Consider the following 26,382-nt stretch of genomic DNA (forward strand, 5'->3'; position numbering starts at 1 on the left):
CCAGGACAGTCATCTTAACCCCCCTAACACCCCTCCTCCCTCTGCAGCTGCGGTTGCAAGGAACCGGGCGCATTGCAGTGAAGAAACTAAAAATAAACTACATTTCCCAACAGCCCTTGCATGCAGTGGAAGGGGGTGTTAGGGGTAACCAGATTAAGAGGGACCACAGGGGGGAAGTTACCTCAGCCCCCCCCAAGTTGTTCATCAGCCATGTCCAGTCATAGTGCAGCTGGAGGTGCAGTCCAAAAAGGGGGCGGGGCTACAAGGCACTGCATTGTAAATGCCAGACCAGCCAGCATTGGAAAGAGGAGTGGAGGAGAGTGGAGAACTCACTATCCAGCAGTATCCTGAGCCTGCCTAAATGTCGAGTGTGACTCAAGGAAGGGGCACTGTATGTACTTATGTGTGTGAGTACTCTCTCTCCCTCACCCCTCTCCAGTGTTGGACTGGGGCATGAAGGGCCCACCGGGGGAATGCTGCTATAGGGGCCCAAGCTTAAAGGTGTAGCCAGGTTCCAGTGGGGGCGTGGCCAGCCACCACAGACGTTTGGCTAACCATTACATGTTCTGTGCCCCTTGGTAAATATATAATAAACCAAATTATTGTGAAGTATAATGTAACATATGTATTATGCATAAATCCAGTGCACTAGGATAGTCTGGAACTTGATCCCTAGAGGAGGAGGGCCCACAGGCAGCAGGGCCCACCGGTGGTTTCCCCTGTTCCCCTGTGGGCCAGTCCGACCCTGCCCCTCTCTCCCATCTCTCTCTCTCTCCTTTCTTCCTCTCTCCCCCCGTGGGGCGGTGTAATGAGAAGTACTACTGTGCAGTGTAATTAGAATAAGCTTGCACTACTGACGCAGTTGTAATTTTTATTTTATTTTTTTCCGTTAATTTGTATTCTTATTTTTATTTCTTTTTTTGAATTTGTTTATTTATTTATTTATTTTCTGAATTATTTATTTTTTTGGAGGGGGGGGGGAGTGTGCCGAAAATCCTAGTTTTGGCCCATTCCTACTTAACTTATATCCGCCAATAACGATTCCTTGGTCTGCAGCTCTCTTACAACCTCTTCTCACAGTGGCCCTCATTCTGAGTTGATCGCTCGCTATCTACTTTTTTCAGCCATGCAAACGTATAGTCGCCGCCCATGGGGGAGTGTATTTTCACTTTGCAAGTGTGCGATCGCATGTGCAGGCGAGTGGGACGAAAACGTTTTTAGCCGTTTCTGAGTAGGTCTGAACATACTCAGCCCTTGCGATCACTTCAGCCTGTCCGCTCCTGGAATTGATGTCAGACACCCACCCTGCAAACGCCTGGACACGCCTGCGTTTTCCCTACCACTCCCAGAAAACGGTCAGTTGACACCCATAAATGCCTTCTTCCTGTCAATCTCTTTGCGAATGACTGTGCGAGTGGAATCGTCGCTAGAAGCCTTGCACAGCAAAAATGCTGTTTGTACCCATACGACGCGCAGTGCATATGCACAGTAGTAACCTGATCGCTGCGCTGCGAATATCCGCAGCGTGCGATCAACTCTGAATGACCCCCAGTATCCGGATGATAGATAGACAGTGTCTAGTTAGACAGTCAATAGATAGGCACCACATGTTAGACAGACATTAGGTAGACTGGGTTAAAAGGTCAACATGAAAATGGTTGACATAAAAAAGGTAGACACAGGTTTTTATTTTACATGTTTTTGGACTATTTCATACCTTCTCTATCCATGTCCGCATAGAGTTGGTTATAAACCTTGTGGCGAGGCCGAAGCGTGCCCCGTGAGGGGATGCCTTTCTACAATTGGGGGTCCCAGATGACAAAACTATCCACACAAACAACAAAAATGCAAAAAAAAGGTCTACTTTTTTTGTGTCGACCATTTTCATGTCGACCTTTTGACCCTGTTGACCTTCTGGCCCTGTCGACCTAATGTCTGTCTAACATGTGGTGTCTATCTATTGACTGTCTAACTAGTCACTGTCTATCTATCATCCCACACCCGTTAACAACTCTAAATAACCCCCTAAATCCGGATTAATTTGCTCCAAACTCTTAATGGGGCCCTAGGTGTTTTATAAATGCAACATAGGAGAAGATTTGGGGCTAATTATGTAATAATTTTGGTTGTTACAAACCAACTATCTTCTATGATATTACTGTGGGATTTAAGGGGATGATAAAGGCAATGCACTGCATGTATTACCTTTAAAGATTCCAGCCTTAAAGTCTGTGGCAAAGCTGCTGATTGATAAATAAACCTCATGGATCCTTGAGTGAGAAGGGTAATATCATAGAAGATAGTTGGTTTGTAACAACCAAAATTATTACATAATTACCCCTAAATCTTCTCCTATGTTGCATTTATAAAACACCTAGGGCCCCATTAAGAGTTTGGAGCAAATTAATCCGGATTTAGGGGGTTATTTAGAGTTGTTAACAAACCAAAAAAGTTAACAATTGGGCAAAACCATGTTGCACTGCAGGTGGGGCAGATGTAACATGTGCAGAGAGAGTTAGATTTGGGTGGGTTATATTGTTTCTGTGCAGGGTAAATGCTGCTTTATTTTTATACTGCAATTTAGATTTCAGTTTGAACACACAACACCCAAATATAACTCTTTCTGCCAGGGGCGCTTTAAGAGAGGAGGAGGCCCGGGTGCAGCCTCCTCCGTTCGGGCCCCCTCCTCTCTGCCAGCAGCGCTGAGAGTCTGAGCACTAGAGCGCTCAGACTCTACTACGCATGCGCAGATCTCCGGGAAAATGGCGTGGTGGCCATTTTCCCTGAGCTTTCTCTACTGCGCATGCGCAGAACTCCGTGAAAATGGCCGCTGGGCCATTTTCACAGAGTTTTAATACCGCTGTGGACGTTACCGCGGGACTCCGGAGGGATGAGTATTTAGAAAATGGGGGCAGCGTGTGCGTTGGAGGCCCCCTCTGGACTCAGGGGCCCGTGTGCACCACACACACTGCACCCATTATAGAAACGCCAGTGCTCTCTGCACGTTATATCTGCCCCCCTGCCACCCCTGCCTGCAGTGCACATGGTTTTGCCCAATTGCTTACTTTTTTGATTTGCTAACAACTCTGAATAACCCCCATAATCCCAATTCTGATATACCCAGTGTTTACCTGCATCTTCAGAAGCCAATTTGGCTCTCCTCGTGACAATCATTTCCTTTTCCATTTCCAGTAATGTAGGAGAAACGTTTTCTCAACCCTCTTGTCAGTTGGAACCAGGGGTTAAAGTGGGGGGGAACGAGGTGGAACTGAGTTCCACCACCTGTAATGGTAGGGGGAACTAGTTCCACCACCTCCATTGCCTTGCATAGTAATTACAACAGAAAAACCCACCCCATTATCTGCGTCAATTGATGATACAGGCGGCACTAGTGTTACTGATGAGCTGCAGCCACCTACTCCTTCCTCAGGTCCTGGTGCCTCCATGGTCCTCCTCCATGAGTTCCACCACCTCAACAAGACCACTTTAAGCCCTGGTTGGAACCCATGAAAGTTGGTTCTTTAAATGTGGAAGATTCCAGCCAGCCATTACACTAGTCATTAGTCTTCCTCCCCTCCTTACTGACAGAAAAAAATTCTGATTATATTTTGTTTTAAAACAAAGTTTAAGAAACCAAATCCCAGCCTTCTCATAAGCCAAGAAAAACACTAACAGCTTTTGGGTAACATAAAATCTTTTATTGAGGACCCCAAGAGCTTTCTTCTCACATCACTATGAAAGAGACATAGCAGAAGAGTGAAAGGAAAAAAATAAAGCCGACTGCAGCAGCAACACATAAAAATGTGATCATTGTCCTCTGTCAGCTGTCACTGAGCATAATGGGAGATGGGCTGTAACACCATTTAGATCATTAGCTGTTCCCCTATCTAGGATAACCAGCCCCATCAATCCAAACACGTGAGAGGCACATGCCACACGGCTGCAATGCTAATGCTAGTGTGCACTGCAGTTATTACTACACATGAAGTGACTGCATGTGTATTTCATATGTGCCTGGATTTGCATGGCTGATATGGCAAATTTGCATTTATTGCAGCACACTCAGTGGCCCAGCAGCATGGCTGCTGTCATGTACTTTTCTCTGGCGTATTATTCTCACGGGAAAGAGCAATGTACCTTACTTATGGCCAATTCTGTGTCGGTGAAGCTTGGTCAGTGAAGCTTAACAATAATACATTGAAGACACTTTGGGGCAGATGTATGAAGCCTGGAGAAGGCATAAAGAAATGATAAAGCATAGATAAGTGCAGGGTAATAACGCACCAGCCAATCAGCTCCAATATGTAAATTGACAGTTATGAGGTGGCTGGCTGGTGCATCCTCACCTTGCACTTATCGCTGTTTTATCACTTTATGCCTTCTCCAGGCTTAATACATCTGCCCCTTTATGCGCAACCTGCCAGCAGCGTCGGACTGGCTGACCGGGAAACCGCCTCCTGTCCATTTATGCCGGAATAAAGTTTAGAAGCACCTGGCTCTTTACCAGAGCCGGATTAACAGAGGGGCGGGAAGGGCAGTCGTCACGGGGCCCTCACCCAAGTGGGGCCCCCACACACTGTCCTCACAACTGCAAAAAAACATTGGAGTAGGAGAACAGGAACAGCTCAGCTGCAGGGGAGGACGGAGAGACGGTAAATGCTGTACTCCTACTCCGATGTGTTTTTTGCAGTTGTGAGGACAGTGTGTGTGTGTGTGTGTCTGTGTGGGTGGGGTGGGGTCCCACAAATTTGTTGCCCAGGGGCCCCCACAGACTTTAATCCGTCCCTGCTCTTTACACTGTAGGTGCGAGTGCAGAGAACTAAGGGGGTAATTCAGATCTGATCGCAGCAGCAAATTTGTAAGCTAATGGGCAAAACCATGTGCACTGCAGGGGGGGCAGATATAACATGTGCAGAGAGAGTTAGATTTCGGTGGGTAATGTTGTTTCTGTGCAGGGTAAATACTGGATGGTTTATTTTTACACTGCAATTTAGATTTCAGTTTGAACGCACCACACCCAAGTCTAACTCTCCCTGCACATATTATATCTGCCCCCCCCCCCCCCCTTGCAGTGCACATGGTTTTGCCCATTACCTAACAAATTTGCTGCTGCCATCAACTCTGAATTAGGCCCCAGGTGCCTCTAAACATTGTCCCGGCATAGACGGACAGGATGCAGTTCCACGGTCTGCCAGTCCGATCCAGCCTGCCAATGATATGCATTGTTTATTATTATTATTATTATTATTATTATTATTATTATTTATTATTTTTCAGACATGTTTGCCAAAAACACATAATTAACAAAGATGTAAACCAGTTATTTCACTATTTTGGCTCCCACTGCAGTCCTATTTAGCATTTGCTTAAGTTATATATTATTTTTTATGTCAATTATTTCTTAATAATCTACCAAAAACGTTCAATAAAAGAAGTTCCTACACAAAGAGAACAATACATACAGCTATAGCATACAATGTGAATTCCTGCTGTTAGATGCATGTGATTATGCTCAGCTATCTATCTTTCATTTCATAGCAATCATGAATGAGATGAAGACGATGTCTCTGGCTGCTTACCCTAGACCTCAAGAACAGTATTTCCAGGAATCCCCACAACAGCACCCAAGGGATTCCTGGGAAAACTGGACCGTGAGGACCAGGTCACAAAGTTCTTCGTGGTCAGTAGGTCTTCCTGGCACGTAACAGATCCCGATCACACAGCACAAGGGTTTCAACTGTAGGACAACTTCTCCTCAAGGAAAGTTAACATGATGTGACATTGGCTGTTGGATATTTACCATATGTGTCTGTTTTTGATAGTGACAACCTACAAATAGTTTGAAAAAAGATTTGTGGATTATTGAGGTCATATATAAAGAGGAAAGTCTGCCTGTTTTTTTATTTTACATACTGGGGCAGATGTATCAAACCTTGGAGAGAGAGAAAGTACCAACCAATCAGCTCCTAATAGTCCTTTATCAAACAACTGTAACAGTGTTTACTGTATAGTAAGTTAACCAGTACCACATTGTTGATACTTGAAATTAATAACAGTGCCATAATTATGCATTGAGGCAGATGTATTAAGCCTGGAGCAGTGATAAAGCAGTGATAAGTGCAAGGTGATAACGCACCAGCCAATCAGCTCCAATATGTAAATTGACAGGAGCTGACTGGCTGGTGCGTTATCACCTTGCACTTATCACTGCTTTATCACTTATAGGGGAACATGTACTAAGCAGTGATAAAAGTGGAGAAGTGAGCCAGTGGAGAAGTTGCCCATGACAACCAATCAGCTGTCCTGTATACATTTATATTATGCAAATTATAAATGTTACGTCAATGCTGATTGGTTGCCATGGGCAACTTCTCCACTGGCTCACTTCTCCACTTTTACCACTGCTTAGTACATCTCCCCCTAGATAGAAAGGTATTCATAGAAAGGTCAGGAGTGAAATGAGAAACGTTGCATACAATAGCCAGCCAGGTTACGGTCACTTTCGATGGGTGGATCCAGCAATTTGGGAGTCAACTGGAACAACAGGACCTCAGGTGCTTTCCAGTGCTGATGATCATACTGTAGGTGACTGATACTGATTTGAAACAGATTTGCTGACCATATTAGTACATGTGTGACTAGCTTTAGCTGTCTATAAACAGGCATCACTGATGTGTGGCCCAAGGCAGAGGGTGTGTGGATTTACTTCTACTCTGGGTTATACAGAACAAAGCACAGAAGTGATAAGAAACCATCAAATACGTTTTGGTCTTGTTGATATTGAATTAAAATATGATAAATTGCATCTTGCAGCCTTACATTCTCTCTACTGATCTACATAATGGCCGGGATGTAATGAAGTCCGGGTTCATCGTCCGTGCGGGATGCCTGCGGAACTTGGATGTTTTCTTAAAGGGGCAATCATTTACAAGGCATGGTCTAGCTTTGTAAATGATTGCCACTTTTAAAAAAAAGTCTGACTTCTGCCGGCATCCCGCGCGGCCACCAAACTCTGACTTCTTTACATCCCGTCCACTGTCTTTATTTTTATACTGCTATAAAATGGCTGCTGCTTATGTTAAATCTATCAAATGTTCTAATTTTGTTGGCAGAGAGACATTTCTGAGGAAAAAAAGATATATGACATATAGTTATTTGGTGACCATTGAGGTAGAAAATGTGGCGCATCCTCCTTTGACCAGTCTTCCTGCTGCCCTCACTCCAGTTGTCTTCTCTGTGGCAGCAGATTTCCGCCTTCCCGAGCTACAGTGCTTCATCTCAGACTCACAACTGACCAGAGATGCAGCACTGCACCTTGGGCTGGGAGACATTGGGCAATCTGAAGTAGCAAGCATACATTATAGAGAGAAAGGATAAAGGATACTCTACAACATTATCACTGCTCAGTCTATGCACCACACTGGGAACAAAGGATGAAACACATTAGAATATTATTTATGGGTTAGGACGGAGCAGACACCGAAATCAGGAACCAGAGATGCAAGGTTGTGCAAAACTTTTCTGTACATACGCCAGGGACGTGCGGTGAGGTAAATGGCTCAGGAGGCACTGGCTAGTACAAGAACCAGATTTACACACAATTTATGAGCCAATGGGTTCATATGTGTGAAAAGATCGGCTGCCTCACCTGCCATAGACTTTTTACTCCAGAGTTTTGACTATAAAAATGATTAGAATAATACAAAGAAGATATGTCTAATATAGTCTTTGTATTTTTCATATACTTTATATAGTCACAACTCTGGTCCAAACGTTCTTAGTATGACAGGAAAGGCTCTGCCTCACCTGCCTCACCTCATTGCACGTCACTGAATTATACGCATAAGTTTAGCTGAACTTTTATAATATGGGGGAGACCTATTATATCTTTATCAGAGTTACTATACTGCAAGCTGTTTACAAATAGTGAAATGTTTAATGACAAGTAGCGTTCTAGTTTGAAAATACAAAGAAGTCTTAAAAAGGCCAAGTCCTGCGTGGCTGACTCTTGGCAGTAATGTTAGTTGTGAGTTAAATAGGCTGCTCTCTGACAGATACTATTATATACAACTGTGTAAGGTATTTCCTCTGTCTTATTCGCCAGCTGTTAAAATGAGGTTTGGATCAAATGTTTGGAAATCATTCAAAGCTATAAAAGCCTCCCCCCCAATACTTTCCCCTTCTCTCACCTGGCCTCCTGCTTGCCACAGGACTGGAATGCTATACTGCACACCGCAGCTGTCTGAGCCAAACCCACATCTTTTCCTCCTAATAGACCTACAGTAGCATGAAGTAAATGGCTGCTGCTTTGTTCCACCTCCATGATTGCTGGGGACATGTTTTGGAATCATGCCTGCAAGAAACAGAGGATACATTGCATAATATAAGCACAATTAGCCTCTTGTAATGATGTGAAAAGGATGTGGAAGCAGAAAGGCTGTGATGTGCGGTAAGGTTTACTGTGAATGGCCATTGGCTTAGTCCAGTCCTTCTAAGTCAGTCCTCAAGCAAACCATAATTGGCCACAGTCACAGAGTATTTTTGTATAAACCTACTGTACATGAGTCCATGATGTGAAATTATGGCTAATTTGTATCTACAGAGGATAAGGTTTAACAAATACCTGCTAAATTAGGACTTATTTTAAGAATGGCTCATCTATTCTAACCCATGAACAAATCAACAATATACTTACATATACTGTATTATATAGGTGAATAATCTAATTAGTGGTATAAAACAAAGACATATAATCACCCTTGGGCACTATTAGTCCTATTGGAGAAATTGCGCAAAATGGATTAATTTGTTATGTTTATTATTTTTGTTGATCCTAACCCCAAACACTAATGCTCTGACACTTCCACCACTCCTCACCCATTTATCGGTACTTTGTGCATACACAGGACGGCAGCAGACTGTCAGTGATTGACAGTCTGCTACCATATGGAGAGCAGGGAGGGGGCAGTGATGAGCTCCATTTTTCAAAACAGGGGAGTGTTGCCGCTGCTGCGGGGGAGGGGCGAGGCCAGGATTTTGGTTGGAGGATGGATATATTCTGGCCCCTGCGACAGGCAGCTTGCACATCCCAGTAAGTGCTGCAAGCCGCCAGATGGTGTCGAGGAAGATCTAATACTGCTTCCTTGGACACAGTTCGGGTCAGTAATGCAGCAATTACCATATCAGAGCTTATTCTATGTAAGCAGCAGTAATAACAACTCCATCCACGTCTGAATCAGTCCCCCATGCACTGGGCATGGCCTATCTTAAGGATGAAGCTAGTGATCTTTGAGCACACAATGTTTTGATGGTCATATAATATATAAAAGTTGTTATAAATAGCCCAGAGAAAAATGTTATATACAGTATCATGCCCCATGGGTTTCAGTATTAGCATGCAGTTGTATAAAACAATTGTTATATAAAGGACAATATTAACTTAGCAACCTACATATCTCCAATAACTTTCCCCACCTGATCACCCCATTATGTGCACCTTAAGCGGTAGCAACATAGACATATGGGGGTCTATTCATGAAGCAGTGAAAATTGTGGAGAAGTGAGCCTGTGGAAAGTTGCCCATGGCAACCAATCAGCTGCTCCGTTCAATTGTATAGTATGCAAATTATAAATGTTACTTCAATGCTGATTGGTTGCCATGGCCAACTTCTCCACCTACTCAGTTCTCCACACTTTTCACTGCCTCATGAACAGACCCCTAGTCTTTGGTCGGCAGCAGTATTTTACAGTAAGTTACAAATTACAAGGGTCCCATTGGGGTAACTGCCTGAAAGCACAGGTAGGCTATGCATAATGGTTCACACATGACGCAGAAGGTCTGGGGAGAAATAACCAAGGTTACCACTGCAGGTGGCACATTAGTGTTGGGGAGAGGGTCAGTAACGGTCTAAAGGCAAAGAACTTGGGCACGGATGCTATATTAGTGACTACTGCAACATCTATTGCATTGCTACCCCACTGTTAAAGTGAGCCTCCTCCACAGGGTCTCACATGTGTAGTGTTATTCTAGTACTGTGCTCAAACTGTGTATTTTTATTGTAAATATTAATGTAATTCCAGATAAGCAGTGTCCCTGCTAGAGGCTCCTTTGCTGAGTAGTCGTCTAAAGATTGAGAGTCTGATGGATCTGGAAGGAATAAGGGAACATTCTTCATTGGATAGTTGGCTCCTCTCCATCTCTCTCATCACATCTGCTCCAGGAATTGGAAGTACTCTATTAGGTCTGAGTTAGCTGTTTTTCAGACATCTCAAAGGGCTCCATATACATCATCATGGTCCTGAAATCCTTACAAGGCCAAACAATGTCGTGATATCAGTGGTATTTGAAGGAGTGACCAAATCAGGCTTATATTGCTCTGTGAACTTTAAATTAGGTTCCCTCCAAAAACTGGATGCTGGCCAATTCTTGTCTCTGGGGATGATGAGTGTTTTCCTGGAGGTTTGACCCCTTGGTCATAGCTTGTATTAGGAATAAAGGGGGAGTTGTATAAGAGGCTGGATCTCATGTGTCTTTATTTTTACCAACTTTAAAGTTTTGGGAAAATGTTTCTAAGCAGATGGGCAACAGCTGGTTCCCGTCTTTTCCACCCTGGGGAAAAGGATCATCATTAGACTCAACCACCACATTAACTGAGATACTGAGCTTTGCCGCTGTCACATCTCAGTATTTCCAACAATCCCCTGCAACAGGCCTCAGAACTCCCCTTATTACAGAGGTCAGGCTTGTAACCTCATCAGCTTTGTTTACCATGTAGAAGGTACAAAGTGCTGTCCCAGTCTGTAACTTACATTACAAAATTTTTTTTTACATGCAACATTTTACATTATTTATGTATTTGTAGGTTTGTGCATGTGTATCCTAATCCAAAGAAAAGCACATGTATCACAGCAGACTTCTGGGTAAAATAAAATAGACATAGCTTGTCTGTAAAGCGCCTTGAGTCCTGTTGGAGAAAGAGCGCTACATAAATAAAATTATTATTATTACTGCACATCACACCAATAAGGAAAGACAAAACACTAGAATGCACATTTCTATATATGTTGGATGTTGTAGACTAGGTTGCCAATCACAGGTACATTGTTAAGCCAATGATGATGTTTATACATATGGACCCACAGTGGGAAAACTGGAATACGACTGGGCAGTGCTGGCTTATCAGAAGTGCAACATAGACTCCTGTCTACAGCACATGTTGCCTGGTAAAGGCCAGGCTCAAGAAAGGTGCTGGAATCACTTGTCAGTCAGTGTCAGCACCTCCATATTCACAGAGTTATAGCAGCACATCATTCCCCTGCCCCTGAATGATCTGGTGATTAGTTTACCAGACGTGGTGGGCAGTCCTAGTTGTACTGTGGCAGCATGGTACACATATGAGAAGCCTTCATTTCACCTACTTGCTGAATGACTGCAGATTAGTGTGATACATCACTTCTATACATTTTAGTAAATGCAAAGGCTCTCGAAGTGCTAGATACCCCTACACACATCAAATGGAAGATTCAATTGGATATCCAAAGCAAGAAATGTTTCTGGTTATCCAGGTTCATGTGTAATGTGCCTCGGTAATAGGGCTATGCAATATGGCTGGTAGTGTGGTCCCTGAGAGAAATGAGGTTTTTCTGCAATATGTATAGCACTGACATTGCTGGTACAGTATAATGTGTGCATGGGTAGACATGCGGGGAGAGATGTATCAAGCCTTGGAGAGAGAGAAAGTGGACAAGTTGCCCAAAGCACAGTCTATGAAATGACAGTTAGATGCTGATAAGTTACTTTTGGAAACGTCTTCACTTTCTCTCTCTCCAAGACTTGATACATCTCCCCTCTGGGAAGAAAGCTCCAATGTAGATACCCAATTTTGATCTAGTAGAAGAACCTGTGGATTTAGGGACAAATCAGGGACACTTGGTAAAAATGACATAAGATGTGTCCTATGTGATGTGCTTCGAGTTCTAAATGAGCAGCAAAATGTTTTTTCTATTCTCATGTACAGTATGCCGGTTGTTAATCCTCAGCTAAATACAAACAAAGCAAACTGGTGTATTGTTCTGCTTCACACTGTATGCGCTGTATTTTTTAAGTGCTTTTAGTTGGCCATAATACATGGCAATAAGAAAATACATAATAGGTCCTGGTCTAGACATCTTGCCCTCTGACACATGTGTAGACTACAGAGTGTATATAATGTATGTTAGCACGTTAATGTGTCTTGCCCTGGCTATACAGTAGATTACTATCACGGCTCCTGTGATGCAACCAAACTTCCATCTAAAAATAGCTTTTTCTTTTTCCATGATTGGGATTGAAGAAAAATGTCTCTTCCTTTTATGGTAAGAGGCAGTTTCTTAGTACATCAAACAGTCCAAATCTCCCTTCGGCACTAAGCCAGCCTGCTGGGGGCATGTGCTGTTTCTTTGCTGTGATTCTTGTGTGGGTTTATTGGGAGAGAATGAGAAATACAGAAAGCCTTGGGCAGGTATGAGGTATTGGCAATATCTGTGTGCTGGATAACTGCAGCACCTTGCACACGTCTAAGTGTTAGTAAAAGTGATGATGAAAGAACAATTGAACAAATTTTACTTTCTCCTGCAGTTTTTTCTGTCTTGTTATAAATATATTGAAAAACTAACCTACTATATAGAGCAGGCATTCCCAACCACGGTCCTCAAGGCACGCTATCAGTGCAGGTTTTAGTGATATCCAGGCTTCAGCACAGGTGACTTAATTAGTAGCTCAGTTATTTTGATTTAACCATCTGTGCTGCAGCCTGGATATCACTAAAACCTGCACTGTTGGTGTGCCTTGAGGACCGTGGTTGGGAATGCCTGATATAGAGTGTACATACCATAAAATCGGGATTTTGATGTTATGTAAATAGAAAGCATTTATTCTGTTAGTAAAAAAATCATTTTTACTGTTGGGAATACCAAATTCATGTTTCTTATAACAGACGATCCGTTCTGTCTGTCGTTCTTATGGATTCTGTATGTAATACCGGCTGACGGGATGCCGGCTGTTAGTATCTCAACAGCGGCATCCCATTTGCCAAAAATACTGTCTGCAAGGTCTCCTGACCGCTGGGATCCCAACAGCCGCCATTTTGACTGCATCCCATTCTTACTACATCTCCGCTCATCTATGCAGACTGAATTCATTGTTCCTAAATAATGTGATCAGTTGAAGGATAAAAGTGTATAATTCAGTGGTTCCCAAACTGTGTGCCGTGGCACCCTGGCATGCCTTGGGGCACTGGCAGGGGTGCCTTGGGTTGATTGTCCAGGATCAGTAAAATTATTTATGGTCAATAAGCAAAACCAGCGCTTGTGGCTTCCAGTGATAAAATATGTGGATAAACAGAAGTGAATCCCATTCCTCACCACATAACTGACCCTAAGGATCATATATAAACACAATATTTCTTCCCATGAATTTCTCAATATGAAACATTTGGGCTAGGGGTGGTGGAAAAAAATGATACTCTAGGACGCTCTCACAAAGTCCCGCACCTCTGGTAGCCGGCAGGCTGTTACAATTAGTCCCAGGTCTATTTACTATTGGTGGCAGTGGGACAGCAGAAACGTATGTATCGCTGCGACATATGATATACCGCTGCATTTTACCAGGAACCCCCTTCCTTGTTAATTAAATCTGTATATCATACATTGCAGCAATACATAGGTTTCTGCCATAGGAAGAAAAATTCAACCAAGCAGGGATCAAGCAAAGTCTTTCTGGCTGTGCTGGTTCCCAATGACAGATGCAATGTACACCATAATATCGCTGATGAATTGCCTGATTCAGCTGACCCCATAGAAGTTCTGAGATGACATTAGCAATTGGAGAACAGTGGTGGTACTTGTCAGGGACGTGCGGTGAGGTAAATGGCTCAGGAGGCACTGGCTAGTACCAGAGCCAGATTTACACACAATATATCAGCCAAAGGGTACATGTGGGCATTATACACAGGTGCAGCAGTATAAACTCCTAGATATTTGGTGAGTTTTGATCAGAGATGTGTGGACAAGGTAGGGAGGAGAGACTGCCTCACCTGTCATAGACTTTTTACTCCAGAGTTTTGACTCTAAAAATTATTAGATTAATACAAAGAAGATATTTCTACTATATTTTTATATGTTAGTATGACAGGAAAGGCTCTGCCTCACCCCACCACACCTCACTGGTACTGGTACCCCTGCTATCCATGATAAATAGACTTCCTTATGCTTTGTATGGGGCAGAACTGCAGGATGACCACAGCAATAGTCATCACTGGGAGAGGCTTTTATAAATACACACTAATCTCTATATACTGCAAAAACTCCTGTTTAAAGTCTCAGTATTTTAGACTTTTCTTCCTTTGATCAATATATTATATATCGTATGCCTATGCACCACTGTGTTTAAATAGTCACCTATTCTAGTTCCAAGCTCTGCTTTCTGTCTCCAGTTCTAAATGTTTTCCAAATGTAATTTATTACAGCTATTCAGCTGTTTTGCAAGAACCAAGATGGGAGTTGTAGTTCAATAAAAGCTTCGCTAGGCAATAAGTGTTCAAGCCATGGACTACTACTGTACAGGTTTCCTTTGTGGATATTCTTCTACTAAACACTTTATTCTTTAACATTCACTTATGATGATAATTACTACTTAATGCTGCCAGCATATGGTGATTGCAATACACAATAAGGTCTCCCCAAATGGAATATACAGCAAGTCTCACCATGAGCTCCTTTATCTCTGCTCAAGTCCTACTTTCAGCAGAGATACCTGTATACCTGTCTGCCCTGTGTCCCAGGCTACGGCCCTAAACTAGCCCCTTATAGGCTGCCGCTTGAGATACCTGATCTACAGTATACACATTGCTGCTTGTATCTTCAGTAATGTTCATCTGGTTATTGAGCACCTATGACAGCTGTCATTTGGAAAAAGACAAATTGTTAAATTTGAATCCTTCCTGCCCGTTGCTATTTAATTAGCATTATTACTTGTTAGCTATAAATGATTTACATTTCCCACAGTGCAGTACAATCAGATTGACAATGGGGCAAATGGGACTACAGCTCCAGGCCTCCACATAAAAACAGGCCCTTCATCATCACAGCATGATGACCAGCCAATCAGCTGGACATAAATATTAAAATTGCATTCTAATTTGCTTTCAAAATGATGACGTTTTTCTACTTTTACGTATTTAGAAAGACATTGGGGCTGATAGTGTAGGGAGTAAGTTCAGGGCAGGCTCTACCATTAGGCAGCTGCCTAGGGCGCCAGGATCTGAGGGGGTGACCCTGAGTCTGCGTATCACAAAATTAAGGATGTCTCTGAAAGAAACATCCTTGTTGTACGTAATGCAAGTGGTGGCTGTGGAACAGAACTAATAAGGCACACTTTCATCTGAAAGGCTGGGAAGTGGGTATTGGTGGTGGTTGGGGGCAGTTGGCTAAAGGTTTGCCTAGGATGCCAGGAAACCTTACACCAGCCCTAGGTGTACACATCCATAGGTCACTGGCCACAACTCTTTGTCTTCTCACAATAGGCTCTTGATCATTTTCAGCCCCCAGGTCCATGTGGCCATTAATGCAACCCCTAGTACAATTAGTATATGATGTCTAAAATTGCTCTTATACAGTAGCTCATTTATTCCTCAAAGCAATAGAATATTCAAAGAACCATGGATTCTTACTCTGGCTCTTAATTCATAAGGTGCAGTGTTTCCTTGTGGGGTTTTGTCCTGCAAGTTGGCTTAAGCTTCTGATAATGACGTTGTATGTATATTTCTCTGGTTGTACCAATACATGGATAAGTGAAATAATCACATTTGCTGCTAAAGTGAATTATAGTACATTATAATGTATTTCCTCATCACAAAGCCTAGTTTCTAAGCTCAGTCACAGTCCAAACATTGTGTACCACTTAACTACACGGTGATCACCTATATTCTCAGCTGGACACAAAGTTCCTCCCACTTATACACTGCTAGGAGAGGTGTCTAGTTCCCCTTGTACTAGTATTAATGCACATAGTTAAACATTAGAAGAAGATATAATTGTAACATCAATGGAGAACGTGTTTGCACGTCAGGGAGTTATGGAATTACTGGACTAGTTCCCAAGTTTCCACATGGGCTACCAGAATAGGGTTAATTAGTTTGTAAAGGAAATGGGGAGCGTGTGACACAGACACTTAGCTGCTCTGTTTACAAGTTACATTCTTCATGGGATAAAAACAAATGAACAGAAATGGGAGGTCAGAGAGCATGTGAGAGGAGGCTTTGCATGTTGTGGGGCCAGTGATGGGAACAGCAGGAAGTTATGGACTATTCCAAACCACAGACCCCAAACATGAATTTTATGGGAACAAACTTTGCTGAGTCATGCCTACTGTACCAAATACCTACTATGGCTCATGGTTAAATGCATTACTTGAAATGGTGATCATTATTTCCAGACCCTCCACCATGACCCCTACCATCAGGTGCAAAATGCTCTGCTCCTGAACTTGCCTCTTAAGTTGTATGTTCTCATCAGTGAAGTAGTTAAACACTGGTGACGGACATCATAAATACTAGGAGCAGGAGCAGAGCATTTTGTACCTGATGAAAGGGGGCACGTAGGAAGGCCTGTAAATCTGTTTCCTATAATGCCTGTTTCATCTGTTTATCTTACCTGCGAGTGTGTTACCATCACTGCATTCCTCAATATTAGGCTTAAACAACGTGTGTCTTGTAGTGTAAGAACAGAAGGACAGCCACATATTGCCTACCTATGCTCTGTGTATGTACCTACTGAACCTGCCTTTCGGCCTTATAACAGATACTGTATAAACTGAAAATAAACCATCAAATAACTTTATCATCTATGAAGATTTGATTATTCATCTTTTATTCTATACAACATCATCTATACAGTATATATGTTCTAGCGTCTGAAGACAACAAAAATACAATAACTGTCCTTAAAAAATAAAGTTACCTAAAGCAGGCCTTCCACTTAATTGCTAATCCACTACCAAGAATCCTTTCTGATGAACATCACATTTTCCATTTTGGTATATTATATTCTGTGGTATTGTAGTTTGCATGTGGGAGTACTGTATATGTCAGTCACTGTTAGCAGGCATGCTAACATAACCAATTTTCTGAGGGAAACATTTATCTGATCAGGATTTCCTGCTTACATTTTGAACTAGATGAATCACCGCTCAGTAAATTCAGATTATTTGAGTGTACACTATTTTGTAATCTTACTTATCGGGAAATAATTTCCCAACAATTTGCCCACATTAGATAGGTTCTACTGGCCAGGAAAGGCAGCATGCCAGCCCATACTGCTCTACAGATGTATAAATCCACTGTTCAGCCATACTTCTTCTCTTAAACTACAGTGATCAATTCTTTTTATCACTGTGATGAGAGGTGATAAGACATCAGCCTATGGGGAGGGAGGTATTTATTAAAGCTTAGAGAGAGATAAAGTTCCAACCACTCCACCTCTAATTGTCATGTTATAGGCCATAATGTTTGAAAAATGCCAGGAGGTGTTTGGTTGGTACTTTATCTCTCTCCACTTTATCCCTCTCCAAGCCTTGATAAATCTCTTCCTCTATATGTTACATTTAGGTTGATAATACAGTTCTGGTAGTTTTGTTCTGTTGTGGTGGCATTACACACCTTCACTTGTTCCACACTAGAGCAGTAGAGACCAGGATTGGACTGGCCCACAGGGGTACAGGGCCCACCCCTCCTCTAGGGATCTGGTTTCAGACTTGAATTATACATTATACATATGTTACATTATACTGCACAGGACTATGGTGTGTTTTCTACAGGACATTGCTGTTATTAATTTGGTACATTATCATGTATGGACCAGCAGTATCTGCTATATATAATGATCAAGGGGCCCAGACCATGCACTACTGGATAGCCAAACATCTGGTGTGGTTGGCCACACCCCTTCTGAAGGCAGGCCACACCCCTAATCATGGTCCCCTAGCACTGCACTCCACCAGTGTGCCCTTTATGCCCCAGTCCGACACTGGTAGAGACTCCCTGGGACTCCCCTTTGAGTAAATGCCCAGATACATTGGGACTCCCCTTTGAGTAAATGATGGTCTCGATACTCACAGTGACTGAGGAGGTCTGTGGAGCTGCCCTGTTAAGATGCACCAGACCAAAGAGTAGGCTGTGCTGCAGCTTTATAGAAGCTGATACACAAGGGGAATCTGGGGGAATCTTGTGTTGAGCTTTAGGGAAGCTGTCGAGTAGAGGACCCTACGTCTAGTAAGTGAACTTGCATTCAGAAACTCACTGGGGCTAACAGGTGATCATCAACCATGTACGCTACTTGTGCTGACAATGGAAACTACAGATTAGGGAGGGCAGGGATTTGTGGCATGCAATATGCTCACTTATCACTTTGGGCTCATTCATACACCTTTCATACTGCACAAATAATCTGGTATCGACCCCGTATATTGCCAGGTCGACACGGATCGCTGTGCGGTGTGAAAGGGTCACTACAGAAATCCCGGGTTGCTTGACCCTGTAATTCTACCTGGGTTATAAGAAGGGTTATTCCCGGGTCAGGCGCAATGTGAACAGGTTTCCCGAGTTGATGCCCTTTCACTGCATAGGGAGAGGCTGCGCGGAGATGATGTCATCTCTCAGGGTCCAATGCCGAATCCCACCGGGGAAGGACCCGTTTCCAATTCCTGGGTGGGACTCGGCTTTGCGATGTGAGAGCAGTATCATTCATCTTACCATAAGAAAGGACACCTGAATGTAGTGACCTATAAAATGAAACTTTCAAGATGACAGTAACACCTTTATTCTGTAACTTTTAAGTCCTTTCCAGACAATTTGCTACATTTACTCTCTAGAAATCTGCAGAACATTATTCTTCCCCGACTACCCTTTATAAAGGAAAGAGTCATATATTGATGCACACCTAATACTGAGAGACTAATTGCTCCCACTTTGTTGGAATCAATACTTATTGGCAGTTCCTTAATTAATTATTTCTTTGCTATTAACCTGTTCTGGGAATTCCTCTTTGTACTTCTCTTAACCTGGATTCAGAGACGGATGATTGAGTTCATTTAAGAAAAACAAAACAAACATTGGCAGCTGCATAGTATGCTGGGGGGAAAAAACTCCAGTGGTTTATTTGCTGTTGCTGTATTTATTTCCTGTTTACACAGTGTATACAGAAAAGCGGAAGAAACAAAGTAATATAATAGCAGTTAAATCTCACTATAAAAGGTCTAAAATATGCACATATATTGGTATACTAACTTGCAGAAATTACTAAGTTAAGAATTGTATTCTTTAGTAGCTGGCAGGTATTTGCTATTACAATTACAGTACACAGTAAACAGACAGGTGTGGCATGTTAGTGCGACTGCGGTTTATTCTTTATAGTTATAAAGTGAATAATAGTGACCAATTACGTTTTAATGTTTTGACTAGTTTCTAGTTTTAATTCCATGTGTTACCTTATAGTTAAGTAATTGAAGCCAAGATCTATTTACTAAGTCTTGGATGGAAATAAAGTGGACAGAGATAAAGTATCAGCCAATCAGCTCCTAACTGTCATTTTTCAAACACAGCCTGTGACATGGCAGTTAGGAGCTGATTGGCTGGTACTTTATCTCCATCCAGAGCTTAGTAAGTAGACCAAGTCACATAAAGAAAGCCATTATGCATTCCTATGTAAAAGCTATACTGAAAGTTGTAGTACTTAGTGAAAATAAATGTACTGTAACCTGTATGAAACATCAAAGAAACAAAGAGGGTATTTGGTTCCAAAAGTTGGACAGCCATGGGAAAGCATTTGTGTGACATACAGTAATTGCTAAATAGACCAAATCCTATTCTGCTGTTCATCAGATACACTGCTCAATGCAATTTGCTAGAACAATGTACAGAGATCTTGGAGCAATTTGGCATTCTTCCAATACTTGGTAGGGTTTGCAATTAAATATATGTAGACTTGTGGCAAACAATGAGTTGTTGTAACTGATCACTGGATATTAGCCTAAATTTAGAATCATAGTTCATTGTTTTTATGCTATTATTCCTTTAAAGGATCGCTAATAATGAAATGAATGATGTTTGTATCCCACACATGGCATAACTAATACAGCCCAGCCTGCTGTTCCACAGCTGTGCAGAAGTCCAGTGAGAAGCCCTGCTGGGGTAACTGGAAGCCTCACATGGGCTTGTACGCAAGTGAGTGTATGCGCAGCCAAGGATTAAATGCCCGCCCATTTTCCATTGTCTGTATCAGAGGAGGCAAAGCAGAGAGCACAGTAAGGGGTATATTTACTAAAGCTTCTAAAAATAGAAAGTGGTGATGTTGCCCATAGCAACCAATTAGTTTCTGTCTATCATTTTCTACGATGCAATAGAGAAATGATATACAGAATATTATTAGTTGCATTGGGCAACATCACCACTTAAAATTTTTAGGAGCTTTAATAAATGTACCTGTAAGTGCTCAGTACAGTGTATACATTATTCAGTAAATGGGAATTCTGTGTTGTTATAACTCCATTATTCTTACATATTTAACCCCTGATTTTGGTGATACTTGCACTTAAGACAACTTTACCGTGTAACAATTTCACAAGTACATTGCTGTTTACTTAATGTGACCTGTTAGAGTACACTGAGGTGGATATAAGCTGCCCCAGCACACCAATATGAAGCCAGTTCTGCCTGTCCTTGTCTATGGCCGGTGTACGTGACAGATCATGAGGGGTAATTCAGACCTGATCGCTTGCTAGCGTTTTTTGCAGCGCTGCGATCAGGTCAGAACTGTGCATGCATATGCACCGCAATGCGCAGGCGCGTCGCTCAGGTACAAAGCGGATCGTTGCTGTGCGATGGGTTTTACAAAGAATCCATTCGCACAGCCGATCGCAAGAAGATTGACAGAAAGAGGGCGTTTGTGGGTGTCAACTGACTGTTTTCTGGGAGTGGTTGGAAAAACACAGGCGTGTCCCAAGCGTTTGCAGGGCGGGTGTCTGACGTTAATTCTGGTCCTGGACAGACTGAAGTGATTGCAGTGGCTTAGTAAGTCCTGGGCTACTCAGAAACTGCACAAGATCTTTTTGTAGTGCTCGGCTGCACATGCGATCGCACACTTGCACAGATAAAATACACTCCCCTGTAGGCTGCGACTATCTGATCGCAGCGCTGCAAAAAACAGCTAGCGAGAGATCAGGTCTGAATTACCCCCATGGACACTAGAACATGCATTCTTGGTTCATCCACTATTTGCAGTCCATACCATGAGTACTACCCGTGCAGCCCTTACAGAGGTCAGTAGGCCTATTTTGAGTCCACTTCCCAATGAATGCAGTACAGGATATGTACTAGGGGCAGCTGCATTACCATTCATATATAACCTGGGGTTATACCTTACAGCCAGGCTATTGATTCACTAGAAGGTAGCTGGACCAGACACGTTGCAGGGCTGCTTACGACATCCTTATTTGAGAGAACATCAATAATGTAAAGAAGTCTTTACAAAATCATTCTATGCATTTATTAACACAAAGGATTATTTACTAACACTGTCAAAGGTAAATGTACACTAAAACCATAACACTTAGGCCGGGTATACACTAGGATGACGTGTGTACCCAGTGGTAGAGCATCACGATGCAATGATACATTGCGCCTTTGTACACACACTGCATGATGTGGTGGATGACGGTGCGATGTAACGTTAACCGCCACATTTGAAATGCATGCCGTCATCCCTGGGTTGTCCCAATGGGGGTGCAACACGCCTGATGCGGCTGCACATGATCGGCCGTACGCACCTGGCAATGTGTACGATATATAGGGGTCTATTCATGAAGCAGTGAAAAGAATGAGAGGTGAGACAGTGGAGAAGTTGCCCATGGCAACCAATCAGCAATGAAATAACATTTATCAAGTGCATTCTATGAAATTATACGTAGTAGCTGATTGGTTGCTATGGGCAACTTCTCCACTGTCTCACTTCTCCACTCTTTTCACTACTTCATGAATAGACCCCATAGTTCGATCTGTGTCACAGTGTCAGAACAATATATATTGCCTAATGTGTACCCATGGTAAGACACTTGCTTTTGAATTTCCTAATTTCCCTCAAATATACAAGCAAATTGCTGATTTGCCACTTTCTGCAGGTAAATGTATGTTTGCAGATTTCAGCAATGCTAGTAAGTACCCTGTATAATAAGATTTGTGGTAGCGCCCCAACATGTGGAGAGACAGGAAAAAATCACACTAAATCTACAGATTTACCCATTTATGGAGCCCTGGAGAGAGATAAAGTATTGGAGAGAGATAAAGTGGAGAGAGCCTTGGAAAGAAATAGGGCGGGATGTACTAATGTACATCGCCGCCCAACGCCATGATGCTGATCGCATATGTACTTACATATGCGATCAGCATTGCGGAGGACAGCTCTTCCAATAAGAGCTGTCCTCCGCGATGCGCAGTGGCAGCCTGACTTACGGGATTCAGCCCCCGGAGTCAGTCTGCACATGCACGGGGTGGGCGCGAGACATGCTGGTAGGGATCCGATCGGATCCCTCACACAGAGGAGAGAAGCCCATTGGCTTCTATGGGGTATCACCAGCAAAAGCTGTCGAACCCCGCTGCGGTGCTTGCCTGGCAGCCGGAGGATAGTACATTAGGAAAATGCGGTTTACAGGGGTTTACCGCATTTTCCATTTAGTACATCCCCCCTATAAAGTGGACAGAATAAAATATCAGCCAATCAGCTCCTAACTGCCTTGTTATAATTATGTTAGGAGGTAGTTGGCTGATACTTTGGGGTCTATTTACTAATCCTTGGATGGAGATAAAGTACCAGCCAATCAGCTCCTGTCATTTTTCAAACCCAAACTGTGAAATGGCAGTTTGGAGTTGAGTGGCTGGTACTTTATCTCCGTCCATTTTATTTCCATCCAAGGCTTAGTAAATAGACCCCTCAATCACTGTGAAATGTATCACTTTTCAAGGCTTAGTACATCTGTCCCAGAGTTCTTCTCCATCCACTTTATCTCTCTCCAAAGCTAAGTAAAGAGAACCTATGTGTGCACGAACTCCTGAATGTAAAGAGATACAGGCTAAAAATCTGTTTATTAATAATACAGCACACAAAAATCATTCAATCTTGACGATTTTTCACTATGAAAGAGCATATCGTAAACAAATGGTCCTAGGCCAAAATGAAACCTAAAATAGACTATTGGACATGGTGTATATTGTTATGCTTGTTATGTATGTTAGTATTATATGCTATTGCTCTCTATTATCAGACATTCCGTCTCTGATTGGTTACTTGCTGTTTCTGAACAATCCTGTTACATATAGGAAAGTATCAAATATCAAACATTTAAAGCTTAAGGGTCTATTTACTAAGCCTTGGATGCAGATAAAATGAATGGAGATAAAGTACCAGCCAATCAGCACCTAACTGCTTTGTCTCAGGCTGCGTTTGAAAAATGACTGTTAGGAGCTGGTTGGCTGGAACTTTTGCTCCGTCCACTTTATCTCCATCCAAGGCTCAGTAAATAGACCCCTTATGTGTAGGAAGTCTAATAACTTACATTTTACATGGTTGTTTTTTGTTTTGTTTTGTTTTTTTTGCCAAAAAATGGTGATAATGAGTTAAGCAGCCAATTGAATAGTTGCAGTGATTGCTTGCTATAGTATATATGATCACACAGGTATAGTCTAAGGCAGTGATGGTTAACATTGACACTTCAGCTGTTGTTGAACTACATATCCCAGCATGCCCTGCTACAGTTTTGTTATTTGGCCATGCTAAAACTGATGCAGGGCATGCTGGGATGTGTAGTTCAACAACAGCTGAGTGTCAAGGTTAAACAAAAGAATTTGAAACCGCACTAGACCTGTGGAAAGTGACCACAGACAATTTCAACTCACTAAGAGTTGCTCAATAGTGTCTAGACCAACATAAAGGCTCAATCAGTGTAATACCTATGGCATTGGGTTGGTGGTGCTCCCGGGAAATTAGTTCAATGAACTGAAAAGAAAGTAGGCCTGCAAGAGAGCAGGACAAAAGAAGACTAAAAGTCTGACCCGAGGCAGACTTTTAGTCTTCTTTTGTCCTGCTCTCTTGCAGGCCTACTTTCTTTTGAGTGTCAAGGTTAGCCATCACTGGTCTAAGGAATGCAACTTTCTTAATCTTTACTCAAAATGTATCAAGTGCAAGCTCAGCTGAGAGAAGCACATACACTTTTAGCCTTAAGAATATAAGTGTAGAGAACATGTCTAAGCTTCGCCAGTCAGAGTATGCCGGTGAGAGCCTCAGGGTTTTTCCAGCGGTTAAAGTGGTCACATCTGGAGCAGCTGCCTTGGCCCTCTGCTGCCAAAACCGTGTCCCACTCCTGACAGGAAGTTGCTGTGAGGTTTGGCAGGCCTGTCAGGGCCACACTAGCCGAGAGAAAGTCCCACTCATTTTTATGTCTTATCCTGCGTGCTGTCATAAATGTCATTGTGCAATTCTCCATAAATTACAGCAGAGGAAACATGATAATGCTTGGTAGCATGGTGACCTTGCTACTATGCAGTATATAGCACAGCATTTAACTAATGCTGAATAGGAGAAATGTGACAACCTGTGAGGCTGTGCAGTATATAAAACTTGGATATACACTGTTTTCCCCCCAGAGGCTTTCTTCCTACATTAATACTGAAATAACCAAATACACTGCTGTGAGGTTTACTAGCCAAGCAGTCATCTCTCCCTTACGTATCTATATAGATGCTAAAGCATCTTTCACATTCATACAACATCTGCTTCTTAAGGCAAAGTTCCCTATACCAGGTACACTGAGAACAGTTGTGGCCCTTTTAGAACACTCAGGCTTTATATTGTACTTTGTGTTGCACAGGCATATTGGAACTCTTAACATACTTTGAAAATTGCAGATATAACACTTGATGCCTTCCAGACAGCGCCAGATGAGGGGATGCAGCATTTCTGGGGCTTGGAACAGAAAGTGTCTAGACAAAGCATGGTAAGCGTGTAAGAGGATGATTCTGTGGTTACAGAAAATAGAGAGAGGAAAGCAAGACTTATATCACAGAGTCATGTGAGATAATGATTATTATTGGGCATTTGTGATGTAAAAGGTAGCCCTATAAAATAAAATCACCTTGCGTTACAAAACACCATGAGGAATGACTGGTGATGCTTTCAGATATATCTCAATCATGCTATAAATACAGTTTATTAACAAGCGAACTATCTGTGATGTCATTAGCGTGCACTTTTCAGTATGCTTCATGGTTTGCATCTATTTTACACATGTCCTGAGGAAGGAGGAATAAATGGTCCTGAACGTTGACTGTTCAGCAAACCGCTTTATCTAATTGCTTTCATCCTCACCTGAGTGCCAGCCGTGTGTGTGTATAGTTTACTCACTGTAAATATTTTTTTAAATGCCTACTGTACACAGCCTATAGATACATGAAAGAGAATACAAATCTTCACCAAAGCCATCTATATCCAAGCAGATATATATATATATATTTTACCTAGCGTAATTGGCAGTTAACACAATTCAGCTTTTCAAATCGATATTTAAAAAATGATATTAGCGACAAATTTCTGGATAATGTATGGCTTTGTAGCGATTCGTAGATTCAGTGGCCAGCAATAACTTGTAATGATATTTTTCTGAACTTAAAGCTTTACAACTTCTATCTTATATATCTGTGTAGTTTTATATGGCTGCAGTTGTACCTGTCTCTCCCTGTAATTAAGCATGATTACACCATGGCCAAACACATATTTAACTATTCGTAGAGCAACCTAAGAAAAGGCTTCTGGGCCGCTTGACAAGTGTACTGTGTATTTCAGGGTGAATGCACTTGGTTATGTGTATAAGACTCAGTTGGAAAATTAAATAATAATTAGAAAGTTATACTTGGATAGGTGTAATGGGCAGAAATGAGTACTTACCTTCTCCATGGCTTACTTGCAATTTGTCATTTTCCTCACCCTGGATTGCAAAAGCGGAGAATGAGCCTATGTAAGTGCGCTGGTCCGCAGATGAGGGGCTCTCCTGCACTAGATTCTAAACAGCTGGGGGAAAAGACCTTTTTTCTATTACCTTATATGAGCTGAAGGGAAGAGAGACCAGGCTGTTATAAGGCACATCTGTCAGGTCGGTGTGGGATGCCATTGGTTGGGGGTGTAGTCATGTGACACCCCCTCCTTTTCTTGCCTTGACCTGTGACAGTTTAGGAGGTTTTCAGTTTTACCCACTAAGGACTGACTGTTTGACAATTTTCATATTTCTTCTAAATTTGGAGTTTTCAG

The 26,382-nt window shown here is 42.3% G+C and overlaps 1 long non-coding RNA gene across 2 annotated transcripts in view; it reads right to left on the bottom strand.

The window, feature by feature from the left end:
* LOC134933084 (uncharacterized) overlaps positions 1-26,166 on the bottom strand; it is an 89,630-nt gene extending 63,464 nt beyond the window's left edge. The window contains exons 1-3 of one of the 2 annotated variants that reach the window (XR_010179600.1): positions 26,023-26,166; positions 8,190-8,353; positions 3,683-5,829 (exon numbers count right to left, since the gene is read on the bottom strand). This is a non-coding gene — a long non-coding RNA (uncharacterized LOC134933084). Of the gene's footprint in view, positions 1-3,682; positions 5,830-8,189; positions 8,354-26,022 lie in introns of those variants that run through there. The other variant, XR_010179599.1, reaches the window with a different exon arrangement.
* Positions 26,167-26,382: the final 216 nt, after the last annotated feature.

Source organism: Pseudophryne corroboree, chromosome 6 (genome assembly GCF_028390025.1).
Source record: "Pseudophryne corroboree isolate aPseCor3 chromosome 6, aPseCor3.hap2, whole genome shotgun sequence".
Lineage (NCBI taxonomy): Eukaryota > Metazoa > Chordata > Amphibia > Anura > Myobatrachidae > Pseudophryne > Pseudophryne corroboree.